Source organism: Hypanus sabinus, chromosome 4 (assembly GCF_030144855.1).
Source record: "Hypanus sabinus isolate sHypSab1 chromosome 4, sHypSab1.hap1, whole genome shotgun sequence".
In the NCBI taxonomy this organism is placed as follows: domain Eukaryota; kingdom Metazoa; phylum Chordata; class Chondrichthyes; order Myliobatiformes; family Dasyatidae; genus Hypanus; species Hypanus sabinus.
Window position 1 is genome coordinate 45,067,325 of NC_082709.1, and position 12,431 is coordinate 45,079,755.

General features: G+C 39.0%; 1 long non-coding RNA gene across 4 annotated transcripts in view; it reads left to right on the forward strand.

The window, feature by feature from the left end:
* The window catches only part of LOC132392707 (uncharacterized), an 81,356-nt gene that overhangs the window by 30,963 nt on the left and 37,962 nt on the right, over positions 1-12,431 (forward strand). For all 4 annotated transcript variants that reach the window (XR_009511626.1, XR_009511627.1, XR_009511629.1 and 1 more), the window contains 2 exons: positions 470-3,970; positions 7,157-7,369. This is a non-coding gene — a long non-coding RNA (uncharacterized LOC132392707). The remainder of the gene's footprint in view (positions 1-469; positions 3,971-7,156; positions 7,370-12,431) is intronic.

The following is a 12,431-nucleotide window of genomic DNA, read 5'->3' on the forward strand; positions in this document are numbered from 1 at the left end:
CGTCAGGAGCACGCAGAGGCTCTGTATAAACAGTGGGAGGGGTGCACCATTTCACTGAAGAAAACACATGCCTGCCCCATCATCCAACTCCTGCCCCAGCTGTGGAAGAGACTGTGGTTCCCACACTGGCCTCAATTGTCACCTCCGAATTTAAACTGATGTCAAAGCATATCATCCTTAATCCCAGGGACAGCTGATGAAAAGGAAGACAAGGATGACAGGCAAGGCCCTGAGCACTTACTTCTCTGGTGTGTGACAACAGCACAGCCATTGATCAAAAACCTAATCTACTTCCCTCTCACATTCAAACCATCCTTTACATTTTCCAATTCCCAGAAGCCTTTCCATCAATGGGAAGTTTAAATTTGATCTTAATATTGTATGCATTTGCTATCGATTTTCAAATTTAGGTTGTAAATAATAAATTTCTGTAATGAAATTTGTATATTGTATATTGTTCACCCAACAGAAGGCAATAGCAAACCACCGTTGCTGGATACCAGGTTTCCTAGAATCTATTTGCTAAGAAAACCATAATCGAACTCGTAAAATGTATCGCACAACAACAGTGTCAAGAAGATCTTCAAGACAGTTCTGAAGATGCTTCGCTCGGTCGGGTTGATTCTGGGTAGCGGGCGGATCCCCGACCATCATCAAGCTGCTGCTCATAAAATTCAAGTAACACAAAAGAAAATTATTGCCACTTGGAATGTAGAACCCTATATCAAACAGGAAGATTGGACAATGTGATAAATGAAATGGGAAGACTAAAGATTAACATCATGGGAATTAGTGAAGTTCTTTGGACAGGTGCTGGAACACGTCAGAATTGAAATACAACACTAATTTATTTCTGTGGAACATCCCATACTAATGGAATAGGAATTGTTATGGATGAAAACATGGCAAAAAGTGTTTTAGGACATTGGGCAAAATCAGAAAGAGTGCTCCTTGTTAGATTCAGTGGACAACCATTTAATTTAGCAATTATACAGGTTCTAACAACAATTGGAACAAATGATGATATAGATAAATTCTATGAAGAGCTTGAACAAGCAAAGAATAGATGCAAATCTCAAGATATTGTTATTGTTATGGGAGATCTAAACGCTAAAGTAGGACAAGGTGCTGATGGAAATACCATAGGAAAATTTGGACTAGGGGAAAGAAATGAAAGAGGTGAGAAATGGGTAGAATGGTGCAAGATGAATAATCAGGTCATTATGAATACCTACTTTAAAAACCATCCAAGACACTTGTGGACCTGGAAAAGTCCAGGTGATAACACCAGAAATCAAATTGACTTTATTACTGTAAACCAAAGCTTTCGAAACTCAGTGACTCAATGCAAAACATATCCAGGTGCAGACTGTAATAGTGACCATAACCCAGTAATATGTCATGTAAAAGTAAAACTTAAAAAACTAAAGAAGCAAAAACCTGAACAATCCCTTGACTACTCACAATTAATTAAAGAAAAAAAACTTAAGATAAAAACTTACAATTGAATTAAGGAATAGATTTCAAAGTCTAGAAATAGAATCTGTTGAAGATGATAGTGATCATGTAGAAATGAAATTTAGCTCTCTAAGGGATGCCTTGGTAGAATCAGCAAAGTCAGTGATTCCTAAAAAAGAAAAAACGGATGATAGATGAAATCAGACACCTAATGGAAGAAAGGAGATGGAAGAAAGCAAATCCCATAAAATATAAGTCCTTAGATAAAAAGTTAAAAGCTTATGTCAAAAAGCCAAAGAAGAATGGTTAAACCAGGAATGTGAGTAACTGGAAAGAATCCCTATCACTGATCCAAAAAGGTTACATCAGCAAATCAAGAATATCACTGGTAAAAGCTCCACTATTCTTCAGGTGGATGTTTGAAAGCAAAGGACAGTACCATTATCATGGAAAAGGATGAGATTATGATCAGATGAACTGAATATATTCAAGAATTGTTTGAAGATGATTAAGGTGAAAAACCAGAAATGAAGAACATTGAAGGTCCAACTATTTTAAAATCTGAAGTTCATAATGTAATAAATAAGATGAAGAAAGGAAATGCAGCAGGTCCTGATAAATTAGTAATAGAACAAATTATCACCCTTGAAGATTATGGAATTGAAAAACTTACTGATTTAATCAATGACATTTATGAGACTGGAATAATACCAGAAGAGATGAAAAAAATCAGTATTTATCACTCTTCCTAAGAAACCTGGAGCAATAGAATGTGAATTACATAGGACCATAAGTTTAATGAGTCATATCACCAAGATACTTCTAAGAATTTTGATGACAAGAGCTAAAAGTAAGATTCAAGCTGAAATAGGTAAAGAACAATGTGGTTTTGTGAAAGACAAAGATACTAGAAGCGTGATATTGATGTTAAGGATACCATCAGAATGAGCTATTCAAGTGCAAAGAGATTTGTTTGTTTAATCGACTACACAAAAGCATTTGATAAAGTGAAGCACAATAAGTTATTTGAAATATTACAGGAAACTCTAGATCTAGATTCGAAAGAACTCTGCCTAATCAGAAATCTGTACTGGGAACAAACTGCCACTGTAAGAATAGATGGAGAAGTGAGTCAGTTCACGAAAATCAAGAGAGGCGTTAGACAAAGGTGTGTTTTCTCCCCTGATTTGTTTAATGTGTACAGTGAAACAACATTACAAAAAATAAGAGACATCTTGGGAATCAAAGTTGGCGGTGAAAACATCAATAATTTCAGATATGCGGATGACTCTGTGTTAATTGCAAGTACGGAGGAAGAACTACAGAACTTAATCGATATAGTTGTTGAAGAAAGTGCAAAAATGGGTCTATCTATCAATTGCAAAAAGACAGAATGTACAGTGATATCTAAAAAGAAGGAAAATCCTACCTGCAGGCTGAGAATAAATGGGGAAGACATAAAACAAGTACAGAACTCTTGCTACTTAGGAAGCTGGGTGACATTAGATGGCAGGTGCGACATGGACATCAAAAGAAGAATAGGGATGGCAAAAGACACCTTTACGAGAATGAAGAGTATACTGACCAACACTAAACTAGGCATGACAACCTGCCTCAGAGCACTGAAAGGGAGCTAGGGCTTTACTCTTTGGAGAGAAGGAGGATGAGAGGAGACATGATAGAGGTGTACAAGATATTAAGAGGAATATATAGAGTGGACACCCAGCGCCTCTTCCCTAGGGTACCACTGCTCAGTACAAGAGGACATGGCTTTAAGGTAAGGGGAAGGAAGTTCAAGGGTGATATTAGAAGAAGATTTTTTACTCAGAGAGTGGTTGGTGCATGGAATGCACTGCCTAAGTCAGTGGTGGAGGCAGATACACTAGTGAAGTTTAAAAGACTACTAGACAGGTATATGGAGGAATTTAAGGTGGGGGGTTATATGGGAGGCAGGGTTTGAGGATTGGCACAATATTGTGGGCGGAGGGGCCTGTAATGTGCTGTACTGTTCTATGTTCTATGTTCTATGAACATAGAACATGTTTATCCAGTTATGTTATATGGCTCAGAATGTTGGACAATATCTAGTAACATGCGGAAATGAATTGAAGCAGCGGAGATGTGGTTTTTGAGGAGGATGCAAAGAATATTATGGATGAAATGAATAACTAATGAGGATGTCATGAACAGAGCAAGCACAAAAAGAGAAATAATGTATGAGATCATGAAAAGACAACGTGACTTCATTGGACATGTGATTAGGAAAGAGGAGTTAGAATGCATGGTAATTATGGGAAAGATTGAAGGGAAGAAAGCAAGAGGAAGGCAAAGACAAATGATAATGGAGACAGCAGCCAGAGAACTGGAAATGAATACCGATGAATTGATCCACTTGACCCGAAACAGGAGTGTGTGGGCCGTGGCAGTCAAAGCTCAAACTGAGCACAGCACCTGATGATGATGATGATATTATATATTCCTGTTCCGGCCCAAGGACTCCTCTTATACCAAGGTGAGGCCACCCTCAGGGTGGAGGAGCAACACATTATATTTTGTCTGGGTAGCCTCCAACCTGCTGATATGAGTGTCGATTTCTCGTTCCGTTAAAAAAAAATTCCCTTTCCCTCCCTTCATCTTCTATTCCCCATTCTGGCCTCTTATCTCTTCTTATCTGACAATCATCTCTCCCTGCAGGCTCTCCTCCTTCCCTTTCTCTTATGAGACAACTCCTCTCCTATCCGATTCCTTCATCTCCAGCTCTTTACCTTTCCCACCCACCTTGCTTCACTTATCACCTTCCAGCTATCCTTCTTCCCCCCTCCTTCCCACCTTTTTATTCTGGTGTTCTCCCCCTTCTCTTCCAGTCCTGAGGAAGTGAAATATCGACTGTTTGCTCATTTCCATGGATGCTGCCTGATCTGCTGAGTTCCTCATGCATTTTGTGTATGTCGCTTTGGATTTCCAACAATTGCAGAATTTCTTGTGTGTATATTGTAAATGCCAGATTGCTCATTCTTGAGGATAACTTGGAAATTATCTGTCAATCTAATAGTGTATATGAATTGAACAACCCTTTAATCTTGAACATTAAGCATATATTAGGATCAGTAAATGACTGACTGGCTTACATTGGTATTGATGGTACATTCCTTAATACAGGTAACACTAATTGGGAATCAGGAGAATGACACTAAATTTGGCACAAAGCCTATGGAAAATGATTTCTGGACTAAAGGTGATCTTAGTTTGTTTAAAAAACATCAGAAGATGATGATCACTTCTTGCTTCTGAAACAGGATGATATCTTGAACTCTGGTCAAATGTCAGCTATTGAATATTGAAAATAATATTGAATCATTGAAGTACATAATTTTCCGTAGGCTGAGAGCACGAGGTGGGTACAGCAGCCGTGTAGATGAACAGAGATGAGCTTTCACTGCCCTTCACTGTACAACTCTCAACAAGCCTTCACCTTTGATACCATGTAGTCCAAGTCCTTCACTTGCAGATGTGCTCTGCAAGCTCTCTCCCAGGAACAAGAAACCCTCACTGTAAAGCATTATGTTGTTCCTAAACATATAATTATATAGGGGGCTTATTATATATAAAATGGATGGATGTTTAAAATTAAAATGGTTTTCTAAAATATTTTACTGATGATTCATTGTGGCATTTCATAGATGGGTTTTTACTAGTGACAGAAACAATCGCAACAGGATTGTGTTGTGTTGTGTCCTTCCATGCTTCAGTTATACTTTTTTGTAACCTAACCAAATAACGACATTTATTTCTCCAGCTAATGCCAGGCAGAGTTAGATTGGGGAGTAATTAAAATGGGGAGTCTTCCTTGCTGCAGAGCAATTATTTTTAAGACTTGTGGTGTGGAAAGGGTACAGTTTAAGCAGAGTGTTTATTTGTTGTTTTTAACCACAAGCCTATATACATCTTAATGTTGATTGCTGCTTTGAGGAGCTACTCAAAACAAAGAGACATCTTGTGTGGAATAATTTTGCAAGCACTCTATGTTTGAGTAGTGTGAGTGTGATGTTAATTGTTTTAAAGATAAAACGTTATTAGGAGCTTTTTAATTAGTTTTACAGTCAAATCCAGGTTTTCTTAAGTCTTTGATGTACTAGCAGCATCACCATTAGAAGGGCAATCTGCCCATCTTTCATTTCTGAAACAACGTTTATTCAGTTTAAAATTCCTTAAAAGATGTGATCCATATTATATATCTTGCATGTTGTATACTTCAGTAATAAATGTAACTATTAAGTTTGGTTAGGTTTGAACTAATTTATTGATAGCAATTTTACCTATATGCAAATACATGGATAATAAATGACCACTTCTTGAGACTACACGCCTCTTAAAAAATAAGGAGTAATGCTGAATAATACCACTCAAGACAATCTGCCAGTTGTGGGGTGATTATTACAGCACAATAATTACCACATTATAGGCTTTTGATATAAATAGCCTCAGTTCCCATCAGAACTGCTCTCCTTCTGTAGCTTCTTAACTCATTGGCTGTATTCATTTAGCAATTCACAACGTGAATAATACAGAAATCATCACTCATTTCCACCACTAAATCAAAGTCAAAGTCTTTGGGTGGAGCAAGTCTGATTTGATGAAAAGCAATTAACGCTTTCTGAGCTGTAGCATATTATTTGTTTCCTTTTTTCAAAATTCAATTGAGTCAATTTTGAAGCAGGACTTCCTGAGTTATTGATTAATTTATTGATTAATTCAAATTTCTTTCACAGTCCAAAGATCTAAGAAAACAGTTTCTGTACAAAAGTAGGTGCCCATAACAAAACACTGAAAACAAATTAGCTGTTCATGAATTTAACCTTGCTGACATCTGTTCCATTTTCAAAACGAGAAGTGAACCATCATATAGTTTTCCCTTTAAATATAAAGAACTAATATCAGAGAGTCTCCTGTCAGCACAAGAATTCTCCTGAAGAACATTCAATCAATTGTTGTGCAGCCTTTAATAATTCCAATAAACCAAATTCCCCCATCCACAAAACAGGTGGAACTCCATAGAACTAATTCATATTTAGCAGACTCACTGCTTACAGCTAAACTCATTTGATTGGTTCCTCCTGCCTCTTAAGACTTGGATAGGATTACATGAAAGTACTTGTACATGGGACTTTACCAGGCAAATTAGGCCTAACGAAAAACTTGTATGAGTTACAACAGATGTTGCTGATGTTCAATTAAATGACAGGAGGCTTTGTGTCTTGTTGCATTACCGTCATATTGAAATCTAAAAATCATATTCCTAGTCAATAATTACAAGAGCTGTAATGTATTCTGGTTTAACTACTCTCACTTGATAGTTCATATACAATGCAGAGGGATTTTATTAATGCTGTTTCCCAACTTCCTGTACATAACTAAGGTTGTAATCATTATTAGGTACTTGAGTAAAATCAAAGGTTTGATTTGTAGGCCAAAAGTCTTTAACATTTTTGTAAAGACAATTGAATTGAAGGACAAATTCTACACTTAGAAGTATTTAAGTGGAAGGACAGAACAGAATTGCAACGTGCTTAAAGCAAAACTCACAACTAAAAGGTAGATCAAAGATTTAGTTAATGAAAGACCATAGCTGTCATGTGTTAATGGAAGGCTCCATATTCCTCAAAACTTTTTATTTTGCTCTATCTCCCTCCGCAAACAGATTCATTTGGTTGAATGGTCCCAAAGTGCCTTCATGTTTGTGTGATGCGCTAATGACGGTCAGCCTATCAGAGTAGTGCAACACTATTACAGCTTGGAGTGTTCCAGAGTTTGGAGTTCAATTCCGGCACCATTCTGTAAGGAGTCTCTGTACGTCCTCCTCATGGAATGCATGGGTCCTCCGGTTTCCTCTCACAGTCCAAGGGCGTACTAGGTAAGTTGATTAGTCATTGTAAATTACCTCGTGATTAGGTTAGGATTAATTGGGTTTGTCGGGGGTTGCTGAATCAGTAATGTTTGAAGGGCCAGAAGGGCCTATTCCATGCTGTAATGCTAAATAAAGAAATAAACTAAACTTGATAACAATTCAAGATCATGCCAATGTAAAGATAGGCAGTTGACTACCAGTTGCAAATTCATCATTTATCATAGTTGAGAGGAGGAACAGGCAATCTTGGTTAAGGGAAAACACAGCATGATTAAATGAAACGTAAGTGGAAGTCCTCAGATTTTATTTTGGGTTTCATGGTCACAAAGCCATACACCACAGAAACCGGCCCTTCAGCCCATCGTGTGCACGCCAACCTATCAGCCCATCTGCAGTAATTCCATATGCCAGCATTGATTCCAGTTAATTTCTACAGCTCATCTAAATGCCTCTTAAACATAGTGATTATATCCAATTCCACCACTTCCTCTGGCTGTGAGTTCCAGCTATCAACCACTTTCTGTATTGGTTTTAGCTGGAAGCCATTCTAAAGTGAGACATGACAATTAGCCATGTCATCACCAGCTGAGGACAATTAATAAATTTATCTGTGCTGTTAATTGTCGTTTAGTGAAACCTGCAGGAAATGTTGGGTGAAAATGGTTTTCGGGTCTTAGCAATATGGATCACTTCACCTTGGCTTAATAAAGGCAAGAAATAAATAATTATCATTAATAAATCTAATAGGAGTGCAAGTAAAACTTTTTGGCACAGAGTAGCTGGAATTTGAAATTTGCTGTTATGTGGCAGAGGTGAGACAAATGTGGGTGTGTTTAAGGAGAAGCCAAATAGAAGCATGAGGAACAAAGGATATATTGAATAAAGCAAAGGTTAGGGTAAAAGAGTCTCATGAGGTGAATAAACTCTGGTCTGGATATATTTAGCTGATCCAAATTCATTGCCTTAGCTTCCCAACTGCAGAAAGGTGTTGGGGAGGGGAATCTTAAACCCTGGAAGGAAAGTTGAATTGAGTTTATTGTTATTTGCACAAGAAGTGTGAGGTACAACTATAATGGAAAAACTGAAGCACCTACATTTTCGGGGATAATGGTTCTGTGTTATATCTGTGACTCACCATGGGAGGTATGAACCATTTGATGTATTTTTGAAGCAGATCCATTGTGCCCTGAAGACCAGTTTGGTTCCCACAAGCCCCTACTGCCATGAAGGACACAGGTCCTCCCTCTAGTCTCACTATAATGTTAAATATGAGGTAGTAACAGCTGGATGAACTGCAGAAGACTGGTAGGAAATATGTGAAGCTGCACCCCAAACTTCAACAGGATAAGTTTAACAAACCACATTGGAAGGGAATCTGCAGGCATTAAGATAAAAGTAAAAAAATGGACGAGGGCAGCAAAGACTGGACACAGCCGCCAGTTCTAATGTGTGGATTCACCAGTTATTTGCATCTATTCTCTGCTCTCCGCAAGAAGATCTCATTACATAGATGTTGCTCAGCATGAGCAAGGTCCTCGCTTTGCCTCAATGTCTCATTAGGTTGGCCTAATGGAGATTATTGGATTGAATCAGAATTATGACATATCCAACGTTGTTCTTGGTCCACTGAGTCAGTGGACACCCCCAGTCACAATGACAAATAAATAACCATAAAGACATGAAAACAAAATAGTGTTCTTTTTAATTTTCTTCATACATTTTTGATGAAGTCCTGATGCAGGGGTTCAACCCAAAATGTGGATTCCACCCTCCCTCCTGAGTTGCTGCTTGACCTTCTGGGTTTTGCCAGCAGATTGCTTATTGTTCCAGATTCCATCATCTGCACTCTCTTGCATCTTCAATTACATATGATTTTAAATTATTGAACATACTGGGAAAAGAGTCCCTGACTATTGCAAAGTAACTAACAAATAATCTATCTGCTGTCAAATTGGGTTGGAGGACAGTGCATGAGAGAAGAGGGAGGCTGGAGTCCTGTCTTGGAGTTGGAGGACTGTTTGTGCATGTTGGTGGGTGGGTGGGATGGAGGAAAGGGCTATATTGCTGTTATTGTTTTGTTGCTTGTTGCATCTTGTGCTGTTCTGCCGAGCATTGTGGGCATGCTATGTTAGTACCAGAATGTGCAGCAAAACTTGCGGGCTGCCCCCAGCACCTCCCAAGGTTTGTTGGTTGTCAACACAAATAAAGCATCTCACTGTATGTTTCCATGAACATGTGATAAATAAATCAGAATCTCAATCTAATGTGACAAGATGTGCAGTTAGAAGTGGTAGTCATGTGACTAAACTTCCAAGAAACTGTCCAGTCAGAGACAGCAACCTTAATTGGAACCCATTTGCTATAATTTATATTGTTATTTTTCTTCTCCATTGTTCTACCATATCAAACCACTCCAGTTTCTACATCATGTTCAACAAGACATGATAAACCTTTAAATTTACAGCAACCAAAAAAACTAGTCAGAGTAGAAATAGGAGGATATTTCAGATGAATACGTGGCTTGAAAAATGGTGCAAGAGGGAGGGATTCAAATTTCTGGGGCATTAGAACCAGTTCTGGGGGAGGTGGGACCGGTATAAACAGAACAGTCTTCACCTGGGCTGGACTGGAACCATTGTCCTAGGGGGAGTGTTTGCTACTGCTGTTCAGAGGCTTTTTTCAGGAGAAAAAGATTGGTCAAGACAAATGTAGGTCTTTTACAGTCAGAAACAGGTGAATTGATCATAGGGAACAAAGACATGGCAGACCAATTGAATAACTACTTTGGTTCTGTCTTCACTAAGGAGGATATAAATAATCTTCCGGAAATAGTAAGGGACCGAGGGTCTAGTGAGATGGAGGAAATGAGGGAAATACATGTTAGTAGGGAAGTGGTGTTAAGTAAATTGAAGGGATTAAAGGCAGATAAAGCCCCAGGGCCAGATGGTCTGCATCCCAGAGTGCTTAAGGAAGTAGCCCAAGAAATAGTGGATGCATTAGTGATAATCTTTCAAAACTCCTTAGATTCTGGATTAGTTCCTGAGGATTGGAGGGTGGCTAATGTAACCCCACTTTTTAAAAAAAGGAGGGAGAGAGAAACCGAGGAATTATAGACCGGTTAGTCTGACATCGGTGGTGGGGAAAACGCTAGAGTCGGTTATCAAAGATGTGATAACAGCACGTTTGGAAAGAGGTGAAATCATCGGACAAAGTCAGCATGGATTTGTGAAAGGAAAATCATGTCTGACGAATCTTATAGAATTTTTTGAAGATGTAACTAGTAGAGTGGATAGGGGAGAGCCAGTGGATGTGGTATATTTAGATTTTCAAAAGGCTTTTGACAAGGTCCCACACAGAAGATTAATGTGCAAACTTAAAGCACATGGTATTGGGGGTATGGTATTGATGTGAATAGAGAATTGGTTGGCAGGCAGGAAGCAAAGAGTGGGAGTAAACGGGACCTTTTCAGAATGGCAGGCAGACTAGTGGGGTACCACAAGGCTCAGTGCCGGGACCCCAGTTGTTTACAATATATATTAATGATTTAGACGAGGGAATTAAATGCAGCATCTCCAAGTTTGCAGATGACACAAAGCTGTGAGGAGGATGCTGAGAGGATGCAGGGTGACTTGGATAGGTTAGGTGAGTGGGCAAATTCATGGCAGATGCAATTTAATGTGGATAACTGTGAGGTTATCCACTTTGGTTGCAAGAACAGGAAAACAGATTACTATCTGAACGGTGGCCAATTAGGAAAGGGGGAGATGCAACAAGACCTGGGTGTCATTGTACACCAGTCATTGAAAGTGGGCATGCAGGTACAGCAGGTGGTGAAAAAGGCAAATGGTATGTTGGCATTCATAGCAAAAGGATTTGAGTACAGGAGCAGGGAGGTTCTACTGCAGTTGTACAAGGCCTTGGTGAGACCGCACCGAGAATATTGTGTGCAGTTTTGGTCCCCTAATCTGAGGAAAGACATTCTTGCCATAGAAGGAGTAGAGAGAAGGTTCACCAGATTGATTCCTGGGATGGCAGGACTTTCATATGAAGAAAGACTGGATCGACTAGGCTTATACTCACTGGAATTTAGAAGATTGAGGGGGGATCTTATTGAAACATATAAAATTCTAAAGGGATTGGACAGGCAAGATGCAGGAAGATTGTTTCCGATGTTGGGGAAGTCCAGAACGAGGGCTCACAGTTTAAGGATAAAGAGGAAGCCTTTTAGGACCAAGATGAGGAAAAACTTCTTCACACAGAGAGTGGTGAATCTGTGGAATTCTCTGCCACAGGAAACAGTTGAGGCTGGTTCATTGGCTATATTTAAGAGGAAGTTAGATATGACCCTTGTGGCTAAAGGGATCGGGGGTATGGAGAGAAAGCAGGTACAGGGTTCTGAGTTGGATGATCAGCCATGATCATACTGAATGGTGGTGCAGGCTCGAAGGGCCAAATGGCCTACTCCTGCACCTGTTTTCTATGCTTCTATGTTTCTAGTGGAGCCCAGGCCATCAATGACCTCCCGTCTCCATTATCCTCTGAAGTCGATGGTGTGGCTGGAGTTCATCTATGATTGCATCCTCTGTACAGGGGGTTTGGCCTATACAGCTTCACCAGAGGCATGTAGGCCAGCCTTACCTGTTTCCATCCCTAACGATGGGGACAGAAGGGTTGGGCTTGGAGACATTTACTACTTAGGAACACAACAAAAAATCTAAAAGTGAGTTGCTTTTAACTTTTGCGCTGATATAAGTACAAAGGAAGGTTGTTTCTGTGTGATGACATGCCAACTTAATCATGCAAAATGCCACCTTAAATTACTTTTGCAGCCATCTCAGATTTGCAGTGTATAAGTGCATTTGTTGTCATTGTGAATCAGGACTTATTTCAATACCCAATTAAATTCTGTTTTTCCCCTAACAAATAATATTTCAGTTGGATCTGCATATGGGAAAACATCTTTAATAACACTGAAATTTCCAATGCACCAAGAAACACTTCTGTTCATTTATAATCATTTTATCAACCTCTTGCTATTCAGAAAGCAATATTTCATTTTGATCAGATG